General features: G+C 44.5%; 1 protein-coding gene and 1 pseudogene across 3 annotated transcripts in view; one reads left to right on the forward strand and one right to left on the reverse strand.

Annotated features, from left to right (window-relative positions):
• RASGRF2 (Ras protein specific guanine nucleotide releasing factor 2) overlaps positions 1-14,904 on the reverse strand; it is a gene marked incomplete at its 5' end in the record, with an annotated part of 164,424 nt that overhangs the window by 128,528 nt on the left and 20,992 nt on the right. The gene's annotated exons all lie outside the window — the stretch shown is intronic.
• On the forward strand, positions 1,882-2,623 carry LOC308554738 (ferritin light chain-like; annotated as a pseudogene). Its single transcript has 2 exons — positions 1,882-2,085; positions 2,318-2,623. The product of its transcript is annotated as a ferritin light chain-like (transcript).

The following is a 14,904-nucleotide window of genomic DNA, read 5'->3' on the forward strand; positions in this document are numbered from 1 at the left end:
TTAGTTGTTCAAAGTGACAAAATTGCATCTTCTGAGCCACAGAAAATATTAAGAGTGAACAAGTCACCACAAGTTATCGTCCAGATGTGTCTTAACTACCCCTCAGTTATAGGTGGGTCTTTTTTCATCATCCATCATTTAAAACAGGTAGCAAATGAATGGATTTTAAATGCTGTCTAGTTATTTTAGCAAATATTTTGGTCAAAACATAATGCTAAACCAGAATCCAGGATGTAATTGCAGGAAAGAAAAGCATACAAATAATTAGATGTGTTGAAGAAAAAGGCCCTGAAAATGGAGTAGACAGATTAGATAACTACCCCCTACATAAATGGGAGTGGCCAGCTATGAACCAGGAGGCAGGCTCTCACTAGACAATCTGCTAGTGCTTTGATCTTGAACTTCCCAGCCTCCAGAACTATAAGAAATAAATTTCTGTTGTTTATAAGCCACCCAGGCAATGGTACTTTGTTAGAGACTAAGACAAAGAGAGTCCCAAAATGGCAGTAGAAACCGAGAGTTCATGTGTATAAAGAATAAAATATGCCAAGGCTGCAGGGACATACTTTGCAGGGATACCAAATAGTGTACCAGAAGCCTGTGGGCCCTGCAGTGAACCCAAACCTGAAAAGGGCAAGTAGCTCACCACTCGAACTCATCATTAGCTCAGACTATCTTATCCTTGATTAAAACTATCCTAGAGAAGACTCATGTAATAAAGAATAGCTTAATTCCTAAATCTAATAAAAAAAGGCCGTTGCTGGAAGCTATTGTCTGGGTAACAATTGTATTTCCCAGGAGTGAAGGATACTAACTACTGAGAAAGAAAAAACATCCTGTTGGATCACAAACATCATCTCAGTCTCTTTAGAACAGTGCTGCTGAACTAAGGCTGCCTGCATCCTTGACTCTGCTAGACATGCTCAATCTATTTAAATGGTAAGTGAAAAAATATATAAAATAACTGTGATAGTACTCACTGGTGCACCACTGGGCTGTGCAATGTCACCACCCTATAGGTCCTCAAACTAGAGGTAAACCACAGTCAGAATTCACTTTTAACATCTCAAAGATGATTGTTTATAGAAGTACAAAGAAAGTATGAGTGTGTCAAAAATATTACTCTAGAAGTTTGTTGTGGTTTGTTTTGTGTTTGTAACATTGACTAAGAATGTTTTAAGTCAATTAATTGCCAGTATAAGGAGTCTTTCGTTGTAAAATCTTTATTGCTAGCTAACTTTTTAAGTATTAATTTTATTTATTTTTTAAAACTAAATTTATTGGGGTGACATTGGTTAATAAAATTATATAAGTTTCAAGTATTCAATTCTATGATACATCATCTGTATATTGCATTGTATGCCCACCACCCAAAGTCAAACCTTCTTCCGTGGCCATATATTTGACCCCCTTTACCCTTTACTGCTCCCCAACTCCCCTTCCCTCTGGTAACCACCATGTTGCAATCTGTGTCTATGAGTTTTTGTTTGTTTTTCTTCTTTGTTCAGTTGTTGCTTTCAGTTTTATATCAACACTGAACCAAACAATCCAATTTAAAAACAGGCAGAGGACCTGAGCAGACCCTTCTTCCAAGAAGACATACAAATGGCCAACAGATACATGAAAACATGCTCAACTTCACTAGCTGTTAGGGAAATGCAAATCAAAGCCATAATAACACAGTGCCCTTGGCAGTCCCTGATCTGTCTCTTGCTTCAACAGTGTTTGGATGGAACAGACCCAGGGATGCCCCTTCTTCCAGCTTCCAGCACCCTCCAACCTCTACTCTAGTCATCACCTTTGGAGTCACCTCAGCCATCTTCAGCCTCCAAGACCAGCCAACACCATTTTTTTACCTTAACTCCTTATTGCCCAACAACCATGAGCTCCCAAATTCATCAGAATTGTTCCTCATAGGTGGAGGCTGCCATCAACCAACTGGCCAACCTGCAAATGCGGGCCTCCTACACCTAACTCTCTCTGGGCTTCTACTTCCTCTGTGACAATGTGGCTCTGGAGGGAGTGGGCCATTTATTCCTTGAGTTGGCAGAAAAGAAGCACAAGAGCACTGAACATCCCTTAAAGGTGCAAAACCAGCCTTGGTTGATGTGGCTCAGTTGGTTGAGCATCCAGTCATGCACCAAAAGGTGTAGGTTTGATTCCTGGTCAGGACACATGCCTCAGCTGGGGGCTCGATCCCCAGTAGAGGGTATACAGGAGGCAGCCAATCCTTGTTTCTCTCTCATATCCATGTTTCTCTCTCCCTCTCCCTTCCTTGCTCTCTAAAGTCAGTAAAAAATATAGTTTTTGAAAAAAGAATCAAAACCAGCATGGTGGCCACATTCTCTTCCAGAACGTGCTGAAGCCTTCCCAAGGTGAGTGGGGCAAAATTCAGGATGCCATGGAGGCCACCATGGCCTTGGAGAAGAACCTGAACCAGGCCCTTTTGTACCTGCATGCCCTGGGTTCTACCCGCACGGACCCTCATCTCTGTCACTTTCTGGAGAACCACGCCCTGGGCGAGCAGGTGAAACTCATAAAGAAGATGGGGACATCTGACTCACCTCCCCAGGCTGGGCTGGGCAAGTATCTCTTCCAAAGGCTCACCCTCAAGCATGACTAGGAGCCTTTGGAGGGGCTCCTCTGCATTTCCCTGGTGTCTGGCTTTTGCCTGATCTCCTCCCTGAAACCACTAGGCACCCTGGAGCCCTCTCCCAAGCATTGGACCAAATGAAAACAATAAAGCCTTTTGCAACAAAACAAACAAAACAAAACAATCACAATGAGATACAACCTCATATTTGTTAGAATGCTTGTTATCAACAAGTAATAACAAGTGTTAGAGAGGTCGTGGAGAGAAAGGAACCCTCATTTGCTGCTCGTAGGAATGTAAACTAGTACAGCCACTACAGAAAACCGTATGAAAACGCCTCAAAAAATTCAGAACAGAGCTACCATATTACCCAGCAACCCCTTTTCTGGGTATCTACCTGAAAAATTTGAAAACATTTATTCACAAAAATATATGCACCCCTATGTTCATTGCAGCATTATTCATGGTGGCCAGGACATGGAAACAACCAGTGTCCTTCGATAGATGGTTGGACAAATAAGGTGCGATACGCACAATGGAACACTACTCAGCCGTAAGGAAAGATGAGATCCTGCCACTGGCAGCAACATGCATGGATCCTGAGAATATCATGCCAAGCGAAATAAGTCAGACAGAAAACACATGATTTCACTTATATGTAGGCTAGCTCATTTTTAACACTTTTAAATTTCATGTTCTTGCTAGAAAGAGAAAACATCCTTCTTAGTTCTGTTTGCTGAATTAATATGCACCAAGAAGGAAAACAAGCACAGCTTTTTGCAAGTCTACTTTCATTTCCTTCTGAATTTTCTTTGTTATGCTAACAAAAAATACGTTTCTAACCTCAGAGATCTAATTGAGCTGTTTTACAATATGCTCATCCCTGAAATTTATGATTTATGTAGTTATTTTACATACAAAATAGTCTATTGAGTCCAACAATTGTAATTATTTTCTGCAATGTGCTAGTTTAAGGTATAAAAGCAAGGTTCAAAGGTAAGCAATAGAGGAAATAAAAATAGTGATTTGACTAATAACTATCGGGAAGAGAGGCAGGGAGGTGGAAGGGTAGAAGAGGTCATGTAACGAGCAAAATCGTCACCTCTCACTGCATAATGCCAATAGACACTGTCAAGAAACAGTGCTTTGTATATTTATTAAAACCTCCAGAAGAACTAAAGGGAAAGACAATTCATTTTTACCATAAATATTGTTCATTTGTGTAAACGTATAAACACAAACATATAATAAAACCCCAGAAGACTTTGTAGAAATTGAAAAGCTGATTCTAAAATGTAAAGACTATATATATGGTTCCGTTTATATACAATTCTACACTGGGCAAAGCTCCACTGAAAATAATCAGATCAGAGCCTGCCTGGGGCAGGAAGTTAGAAAGAGGGTCTACCACAAAGGGGCCCAAGTCCATTTTGGAGGTGATAAAAATGTTCTCTATTTTTATTATGGTGGTGATTGCACAATTGTATACATGGGCCCAAACTCCTGGGAGTGTGTATTTCAAACGGATGAATTTTACTGTATATAAACTATACTCCAATTGAACTTTTTGAAAAATGTACTAATTGAGAAGCTGGGGGAAACCCACTATAATTCCCTGAAGAGAGTATATCCCCATGTTTGATTGCAGAGCACAGCACTTCGCGGCACAGCTGACTCTGCTTCCAGCCGCCCTGTCAGTGAGCAGAAGCCAAGAGGGCAGCTCCTGGCCATAGAGCCTGTCGCATGGGCAAGGCCGCGGTCGCACCGCCTTGTCTTCATCGGGGAGATTGATGGGTGAGAAGATGTGTTTTCTCCAACGCTCTGAAGACGAAAACAGCAGATGAACATTTAGGAAGCTTTTCTTTTTGCCCTGCAGCCGGAAAACTCTCCTCTTGCAGGTTTCATCAGGACTGGACACTAAGAGCGCAGGCCCCCCACCGCCGCCAGCTCCCTGTGTCTGCGCGTTTCCCGGCTCGGGGCGCACGCCTGGGGCTGGCACTGCCCCGCCCTGGGCGCCCCTTCCTCCGCTGCCCAGCAGCCCTGTTCCCCGAACCCTGCGGGCGACCAGGGCCCGGGGGCGGCCCTGAAGCTGCAGCAGTAAACCAGCGAGGAGGTTTCTCGTGAAGCTCACACGAGGACAGAATTTCTCTACCTTGAGAAAAAATTCAAAGCGCTCGTTTAGGAGCTTGAAGTTGGGGAAGGTGCTGACTGTCTTCCTTTTGCTGCCCCCCCCCCTTCTTCACCCTGCCCTGTGCTCCTGGAGCCTGAGGAGTATGCAAACCCTCTGGCTTTCCACTGGGGTTGGCCCATGGGAGCCCCCATCAGGAGGCAGGAGGGGAAAAGAGGAACGCTGAGGGGCCACTCTCCAGCTCAGCTACCTGCCAGGATAGGGTGTACGCTCTATAGTTTCTGTCAAATAGACAGTTCCCTAAAGCTAAACTCCACTTTCTGCAGCTGCCTCCTGCCCTCATGACTTCAGACCTGAATGTGGCAAAGGCCCCCCACTCTCCCCAGCCCTGGGCGCTGCACTGGGCCTGGTGGCCCCCTAGGGCAGGATTTCCCTGCCCTCACCATTGTAGTCTCTTTATAGAAGGCGCCTCAGTTACCCAGTTTGAGAATATCAGCTCTTACTTTCCAAGACGTTGGGTAAGGCAGAAGGCTCTAGAGACAAAACGGACCGTGATGATATATTAAAACCCTCTCACTATACACAGTAGGAAACTGAGCTATCAGTAGCAGCCACGGGATTTAATCTATTTTGGATATACATTCCCTAAAATTAAAGTTGATGACTTTCTGCTATAGAGCTTTTGTCACAAATTTTCTTCCTTTTTTAAACAACTGGCCTGAACATATTTCAAATGATAGTTCAGTTGAGCAAAATAATACTTACAGAAGACTGCATAATGAATATAGCATCCATCCTGCAGACGGTGCAATTTTATCCTTGGAGGCAGTCAGAGAGCTGTATACTTAGACTTCATTATTTGGGGCCCTTGCAAAAGGTCTTCACTAAATTATGCATACACATGCCATCAGCCTATATCCAAGGACCTTTTGAAAAATAGCCCCCGAAAACATTCTACCATCTACTTGAGGAATGTTGCTCAGAGTGTAGTTCACTACACATATGGTATTCTCTTTATGAGGTGTTTTGTTTTTTACCAAGTCTAAGCACACGGAAAACTGCTTCACCTTAATCTTTGGGCCCCCATGGACCCTATCACTGCTCAGGGAGCCTGGATGCTCCTGGCCAAATTTGTAGCTCACTTCTAACAAGTGAACAGCACCTTCTAGGAAATGTTTTGTGTGCTGACCCTACCTTTAGCTTCTTTTCATTCCACACTACCTCCTCATATATTTTATTTTATTTTTTATTTTTGTGGGCTGTGCTATCAGCTGAATGTTTATGTCCACAAAACATTCATATGTTGAAACCTAGTCCCCAGTGTGATGATACTTTGAGGTGGGGTCTCTGGGAGGTGATCAGGTCAAGAGGGTGCAGCCTCATGAAAGGGATGAGTGCCTGTGAAAGAGATGCCAGGTTGCTCCTTCGCCCCTTCTGACAAGTGAGGACACAGAGAGATGCCCATCTATGAGGCAGGGAGTGGGCCTCCAGACCAGACACCGAATCGGCTAGTGCTCTGACTTGGATTGCTGTCCTCAGAAGTGTAAGAAATAAATTTCTGCTGTTTATAAACCACACAGCCTATGGTATTTTTTATATAGAAGCCCAAACAGACTAAGACAGGCTGTATCAAATCCTTTCTTGCAACGAGGCAGGGATTATTCAGAACAAACTTTCAAAAAAGCCTGAAAACAGCAACATGGATCTTTCCCCGTGAAGCTTAATCTATGTTTTAAAACTTCATTAAAACCACAAAGAAGCACAAATTAGGATGATAACCTTTATAACTTACCCTAAGCTTATCCTAGAACCAATTCCTTCCTATTTGTTAAAGAATTTCATCTATTTCACATGTAGACCCTGGCTGTACCTCCCTCTAATTCTCCTCTGCAAATTAGAACAGTAATGTTCACTTTATGAACCAGGAAAAAAAGTATAACAGACGTAAGACTATATTGGGTGAACTTGCAGAAATCCTCAAGAAACTCAACTCCCTGTGACATGTCTCTGACAGGCCTGGGAAAGCCCTGGCGCTCTGGAATGGGATGAGGGGCAGGGTCCCCCAAGGGCAGTACGGGCTTTAGTGAGGGTCTCCGTCTCTTAATCTCTCCCTCCCTCCCTCTCTCTCTCATTCTCTGTGTGTGTTCTGTGTGTGAGCAGAGTGTTCCTCTCGCCCTGGCTGAGTGGCTCAGTTGGCTGGAGCATTGTCCTGTGTAACAAAGGTTGGGGTTTCGAGCCCCAGTCAGGGCACGCACAGGAGGCAACAATCAACGATTCTGTTTCACATCAGTGTTTCTCTCTTCTCTCTCAACCCTCTACCTCTCTCTCCCTTCCTCTCTCTAAAATCAATAAACATATTCTTGGGTAAGAATTAAAAAAACAATTCTGGGTTTAAAAAAAAAAAGAGCACTATTCTCTGTGTTAATAGCAACAAGACTTCTCTGGTCCAAGACAGGAGTTAGGGGAGGGGTGTGACAGGACCAGGAGAGGCTGGGAAGTGATGTGGCCGGTACTGATAGGGAAGACCGCCTATATCACGACCATCCTAATGGGAATTCCCTCCCAGGACATCCCATCCAAGAGTCACTCCCTGTGCATCGGGCCCACCAGCCTGTGAATTTACCCATGGCAGCACTTAGGATTCGTATCCATGTTGTTAGGTTAAAAGACGCCTCCCCTGGTAATGAATCTGTGCAAACTGCAGCTACTCAAAATATTTCTGTAAAATTTGAACACGTTTACATAATTCAAAAAGGAAAACATATTTTAAATAAAAGTAGTTATTTTTCTTTTGTATACGTTATCTTGGGAACACATTCAATAGTTGAGAAGGTTCTTTAAATGTGTATCAGTATACATCTCAGAGATATAAATGCAAACAGGCACACCAGAAATAGCTCTGTTAATAAAATAAAACAAAACAAAATATAAAGGGATATGTAAGGTGAGACTTTGAGGTAAAACTGGAAAAGGTGGAAAAGATTCTATTGGGTGAGAAAGTCCCATAGGTCCTCTTGAACCTGTTAGAAATGCACAACCTCAAGCCTGCCCCAGACATACTGAACCACAGTCTGCATTTGCAAAGGCCCCAGGGTGATCTTTAGACCTTTGTAAGGGTTAGGAAGCCTTGTTCTACTGTCCCTGAAGTTCTGATATTCTATCAATGAACAGATAATTAGGAAGTACTGATAGAAACAAGGGGTCTCAGAACTCAACAGTAAAGTGAAATTGAGGTTTTGACATTCCTGGGGGTGAATAGCTTTCCTCTCTAGTCTGGTTTACAAACCCCTGACTCACTAGCCTGAGCTTACACAGCTCCCCCGGTGCTAACACCCATGCACTAAGAAGTCAGCACTTCTAATGCACAATGACAGTTTTCACTCTGCTCTTTTCCAGAGTCATACCAAGAAATTCCCACAGAACAGAGGTTAAAGACCGTAAGAATGAGGGCATACCAGCCACCCAGCAAGTCAACCCATGAGATGGAAAAACCTAGCAGGGAAGTAGGAAGGACCAACAAGAAACAGGCCCAGAGTGCCTGGGAGCTCAGAGCTTCGTCTGGGGATGCGGGGGGACATGACAAGTGCAGGCCTGTAACTGGCCGCAGGACCACCACCCTGACTAGCCACAGTCTCTAACCCAGCCCCCACAAGGCCTTCACCCAGACCCACAGCCCTGCTCAATAAAGTAGAGCCACTACTACCAAGAGCTCCCAGTGCAAGCCAGCTAGAGAAGAGAAAATGCCCCCAGCAGACGGGAAGCCCCAACCTCAGAACTCCTTTGGCCCAGACTGCACGTCCTGATGGCTCTGGTTGGAGCACCCCACACCCCATCACTGCTTCCGAGGGCAACAAGGCTATAAGAGTGGTCAGGAGGCTTCTCAGGGCTCCAAGAATTCGCTCTGGGTTGGCCATGAAACTGGGGCCCTGAGGGAGCTCACCTACTTCCCACAGAATCTGGAAATCAAGCCACTACTAGACAACATAGTGTGCCTTTGTGCACTCTGGAAAATGGGGCTGCAGCTGGGCAGGAAAAAACCCTCTGGCGGTCAAATTAGTAAAGGGCCTCTCCTTTGGGTGAAGGAAGACTGAGGTTAGTGAATGGAAGGCGCCTCTGTGCTAAAAAAAATATGGCCCTCCTTCCTCCAGAGGACATAGCTCCCCCTCCTCCCGCAACACAAAAACGTCTGCAACACTATCTACACAACCGTGTGTTCTCCCCACTTTGGCAGCCTTTAAGGTGGGGTGGGAGAGAAGAGGAAAGGAGAACACATAAGCATAAGAATCTCAGAATCCATAAACAGTGCAGACAAATAATAAATAGTATTCTAGAAGTGAAGGAATGGTTCCCAGAAGGCACATCCACCCCTCATCTCATTATAACTTGTATTGCAATTGTATTTTACCACAATATGATTATATTGAGTTTTATAAATTGGCCGATGGCATGATTAGCCACAGTATAACTACACTGTATTATGCTGGCAGTCCTGGAATACATTTCCAAATGCAAGAACACAATAAAGCCCATGCTTCCCAAATGGAGCTGTGCATGTCAGCATGTGAGGGGCGTGGATAACCGCTCTGCTCATGGTCCGCCTCCATCTGCCGGTTCGCATTTGCTAACACGATGGGGCACTTTATGAAAACATTTTGTCACCAGTCTACAGTAATAGCTCCAAACTACAGCAGCAACATTATTAGTTGTTCCGATGATAAAGGTTGCTCCAACACAGAATTTCACACAGAGGAGTCTTTATGGAACCCCCACTACAGTAAATGTCTAAACTAAAAATGGTTGCACAGAAATGAGCAAAATCATGAAAAACATTTCCATAAGTATGTTTTTGCTCAATTCTTTTAACATCTGGCATCTTTAGGCTAAACTTTATACAGCAGACGTAATCTGATTTTGTGTCACTTAATCTGATTTTGAGTATCAGCACAAAAAAGGGAGTTTTTCTTTTAAAAAATAACAGTAATAATGTTCAACTTTCTAATTCACAATTCACGTCACCTTAATTTTTTAAACGCCTGCAATAAGTCCATTTTACCATCACTAGGGTATATTATATATGTACAAACTACATCTATTTTGTTGTTTTATTTTTCTCTGTTTGTATATACAAACTATATATAATGGTTAATATTTATCAAGCATCTATTATGTGCCAGACATTGTCAAACGTTTTACATATGCCTTCTCTCAGCACAGTTATCCCTGCCTCTCTCAGGCAGATGTTACTTTTAGCATTATTAAGAGATGAAAAACTGAAGCACAGAGGGGTTAGACTGCTAATATCTTGCAGAATCAGTATCTGAAGTCAGGCAGTATGTTTCTCTCTCAATTGCTCTCAAATAAATGCAAACAGTATCCTTCAGGGCCTACATTATATATCCATTAACTAAGATGTTAAACATTTAACAATGACTTAATTCAACAAGAGTGGAACATTTGACAACAACCTTCATAGAATGTTACTAAGAACTCCAAGTAATTGAAAAGAAAAAAGATGTTCCTTGGCTACAGGGACCTTAAAGAGACAAAAGAATATACAGAAATTACATTTGTTTCAAAGCTTCTTCTAAGTAGAGGTGATCATATGGAATGAATGAAATAAACGGGGAGATGACAGGTATAACAAGAAGGGTCGTGGAGGTGACCGTAAGGTAGCTATCTAAGGAAATACTGCCTGGACTGGCAGGGTGATGGAAGAAGAAAATTTCACACTGTGATCAAAAACAGGCAGAAAGGAACAGGAATGATGGAGGTGGCAGCTGGAGAACAGAATGCATGTCACCAAGTATTTCGAGTCACATGAAACTGTGACAAACTATTTCACATTGGTTTTCCTTTAACCAAGAAATCTACATTTTATACTTATAACTACCACTATTCCAGCTTTATTCTCTTTTCCTCTATGTGTTCCGAGGCAACCTTCTGAGTGTTAAGTGGAAACCATCTCCCTGGGTTCCCTCCCTGATCTGCCTCCCACCAGCACAGAATGATCTGCTCAGAAACAAACTAGCAGAGCAAATAAGCGCGATCACTACACACTCACCCACCACTCACTTATTTCCAAAAACTGTCTGTGTGAAGCTGAAATAAAATGTGTTGAATTCAAATGACTTGGGTTACTTGCTTGTTTATTTTAAAGAAATGCAGACAATATCTACACTCAACCAATTAGTTTTATTTAGAGAACCCCTGCCCAACTTGATGTCCAGCCCAGGGTGAGCTGTTGTTCCCGCCCTCAAGGATTTCTTGATCCAGTGGGAATCAAGTCTACACAATGCCTGGCACATAGCTGGCACTTGGTAAATGGGAGCTTCCGTTTCTTGAGCATGGTAGTTGAAAAAGTAGATGTCAGGAAGCAAAAGACAAATACATAAGGTCATTGTACAGCAGAGAGCTGATAAGCACTGGACAGGGACCACCTGGAGGGGTCAGAAAGCTGGTCTCTGTAGAAGGGGAGCCCATCTGATGGGTATAGGGAGCGGGAGAGCATTTGAAGCAGAAAAAAAAAGCAAAGCATGTGGCCTGTTAAAGAATGATGATGACCTCTGTGTGGCACGACTGGGGCCCAGGTGTGGGGAGAATGGAAGTAAATGGGCCAGATCTCAGAGGGCCCCAGTGTCCTGCAAAGAGGGCAGGACTATCTAGCAGTTACAAGGAGCCAGTAAGAGACAAGCAGCAGGAAATAATACGGTTATACTAATCTAGAGGGGTAGATGTGATTGCAGTGTGAAGAATGGATTGGAAAGGAAGCCTGGAGGTCACCTAGAAGTTCAGCTGAGGTAAGGTGGTCTGAATTCAAGTAGCGATGAGCATTATAAAAGGATGGACTTTAACAAATACTAACAGATGTCTCCCTGCAAAATGTAGCTTAAACTCCTAAGTTAGAGAGTGTTGGACCTTTCTTGTGTCCCAAAAGCATCCTCATGGACCAATTCAGACTACTGCCTTTTGAACATGGGGACTAATTAATAACTCTACCACCCAAAACACTCCTCTCCTATTTTCCTTCTTTCAGGAACATCTACGAGGCACTAACTACATGTCTGCTACTGGTAGTCATGGATACAAAAGCAAGACAGGCACAGTTCTGGTGGACAAGAAGCTCAGGGTTTAATAGAAGATGGATGAATACACAGATAATAGCCACAACAATCCCAAGGCTGTAAGAGGTGTGTATGAGGTGGCAGGTGCACAGAGAAGAATTACAAACTACTTGGTTGGGATGCAGAAGGTAACATTTGACTCCATTAGAGTCTTAATAATCTAAAGGACTTATCATCAACTTTTTAATAATATACATATTGCCAGTGACATTTCTCATTAACTTAGCTGAAGCTATAAATAGTCTAACATATATAACTTCAGATATAGAACATGTAGTCAAGTCTATGAAATGTTTAATATTGTACACGTTAGAGGTAAATCCCATTTGTAGAGTTCTGTTTGCTAGCTGGGGCTCACCTATCAACTACTATGGTGACAGTCATTTTCTTACTTTTCCAAGTTTCAACTGTTAAACTGATTCTTAGCATTGACTTTCATCATGGAAATAAAATGCCAACAACAATATCCAAAGACCTATTGGGGTCAAGCACACACCCTGTATTTACCTGATACAATGAAACCTTTGCTTTGACACAGGGGATCTCAGTTTCTGGGACTGGGTGAAATGGCGCTGGTGTGGACTGGTGCCCCGCTCCCCGGGCAGGGCAGTGCCAGCTGCCTCCACCCCGTGCTCTGTCTGAGACTCTCCACTGCCACTGCCAACATCAGCATGTTCCAGTGGAACGCTTCCTTGTGAAATGAAAAGGGTCACTCATTAGCACCAATGACACGGTGTGGCACGGAGCCCTTTACAGCTTGGAACCCAGACTTCAGACTTCATGGTGGGAAAAGAGGTTTTGGGTCTGTGTTCGGAGCACTTGGTGCTCAGGTGGAGAAGACAATCAATCCAGAAGCTTGCTGGGACCTCAGTGGAAGGAGACGTGGAGGCGCCAGTCATGGAAAAGCAATGGCTGAATGGGTAAAACGAGCTGAGCGAGAAGCTGAAAAGGAGCAGAAGCGCCTAGAACGACTGCAGCGGGAGCTCACAGACCCCAGGCGCGGCCTCCCCAACCCCGGCTGCCAGCAGCAGAGCCCCGAGGTGGCTGAGCTGGAGGAGTCGGCCCTCGAGGTCTGCAGGCCGCCCCCAGAGAGATGGTGTCACAGAAATCGGGGAGACTCTGAAGCAGCCTAACAAGTCAGAAACACAGGGTCCAGAGCTGTGCAAAGGAGACAGAGAAGAGGCACCCAGCCCTGCAAGAGTGCGCTCTCCTGCTCCAAAAGTGACAGTGAGGCCCTGGAGATGGCAGCCGAATTTCCCAGTAGTTCTCAGAGGCCAAGAGCGCTGAGCACAGCCTGTAGCTCACCAGGAAAGCTGCAGAGCCCTGGGGCTGCCTCTGGGAACTGTTTCAGAAGCCACTGTGCCAGCCGGGGGCGACACCCCCCTGTAGAGGGGGGCGTGGAAAGGCAGGTGGCTGCAGAAACAGAGGGAACCCGGAGAACACGGAGGCAGGGAGCTGAGGACCCGCGAGAAGGCCGCCGCTGGGGCTGGACGGAGAGGGATGAGAGATGACCGCCGGGGAACCCACAGAGGAGACAGGGGGACATTCCCGTCGCCACGCTGGAGGAAAGCGGGCTACGGAACACGGCTGTTGGTCAGGAACCGACAGACTGACTGCCACTCAGCTCGCTGCCCAAGCGGAGTTGCTGGGCCTGGAGAAGCGCAGGTGTGCGCCGACGGCCGGGCTGAGCGGGCTCCCCGGGAGCCGCAGCAAGGCTCCCTCTGCCCGGGACTGGCGCAGGAGCAAAGGGACCGGTTCCATCGGGCAAGTCTTTGAAAGGGAGGAAGAAATGAATTCCATCTGAGCTGATCTCCTACTTCTTTCTAGTCTAGCACTTACAGCCTGCATAACGTTGACTCCTGGCCATTATTCCTGTGGATGAGAAAGCTGACTTTTTTTTTTTTAATGTCTTTATTGGTTTCAGAGAGAGGAAGGGAGAGGGAGAGAGGGAAACATCAGTGATGGGAGAGTCATTGATCGGCTGCCTCCTGCACGTTCCCGACTGGGGATCGAGCCCGCAACCCGGGCATGTGCCCTGACTGGGAATCGAACTGCGATCTCCTGGATCCTAGGTCCATGCTCAACCGCTGAGCCACGCCCGGCCGGGCAGAGCTGACTTTTTAATAACCCAATTCTAGCTATCCTCTTTTCCATTACTACATTTATAGAATTAATGTGTGTCCCGGTGGCCAAGACATGGAGACAACAAGTGTCCTTCGATAGAGGACTGGATAAAGATGTGTTGCGTATAATATGGGATGCGACCCAGCCATAAGGAAAGATGAAACACTGCCATTTGTGAGAACATGGATGGACCTTGAGAATATTCTGCTAAGCGAAATAAATCAGTCAGCTCAAGCTAAGAACCATATGATTTCACCCGTATGTGGGATATAAAACTGAAACTTAGAGACACAAACAACAGTATGGTGGTTACCAGAGGGAAGGGGGTGGGAGGTTAGTAAAGGGTAAAGGGGGTCGAATATATGGTGAGGGAAGATCATTTGACTTTGGGCGGTGGGCACACAATGCAATATACAGGTCATGTGTCAAAGAAATGTACACTTGAAACCTATATGATCTTATTAACAAATGTCACCCAATAAATTTAATATTAAAAAATGTGTGAAAACATCTGGGCCAGAGGTTTTTGTGAGGTTTTTAATAACAAATGTAATTTTATAAATATAAAGGTCTTTTTAAAGAACTTAGCTTTGTACATAGCAATCTCTTCAGACTACTTTTGGTGGCCTTAGTTCACTTTCAAACAAGTTTTCCGCTAACTGGCAGGAGTTCCCATTGTACTCCACGCCCTCCACATCCTTCCTGTGCTGGGTCACTTAAAAATAACTACCCACGAAGCATTTGAAAATCTCAGGAAATTATTTTAGTGGAAAAATCACTGGCCATCACAATTGTGGTGACGTGGAGAACCCAGGGTGGATCTCGGAAGATTTTTGAATAAGAACTTTATGTTTTAGGTAGTACAAACTTCTTCCCTCCCTACCAACGACTACTTACCTTATTATTAGAACCACTTGTTTATGACATGTGAGTAGTCT

The sequence above is a fragment of the Miniopterus schreibersii genome (genome assembly GCF_964146895.1).
Source record: "Miniopterus schreibersii genome assembly, chromosome: 3".
Classification (NCBI taxonomy): domain Eukaryota; kingdom Metazoa; phylum Chordata; class Mammalia; order Chiroptera; family Miniopteridae; genus Miniopterus; species Miniopterus schreibersii.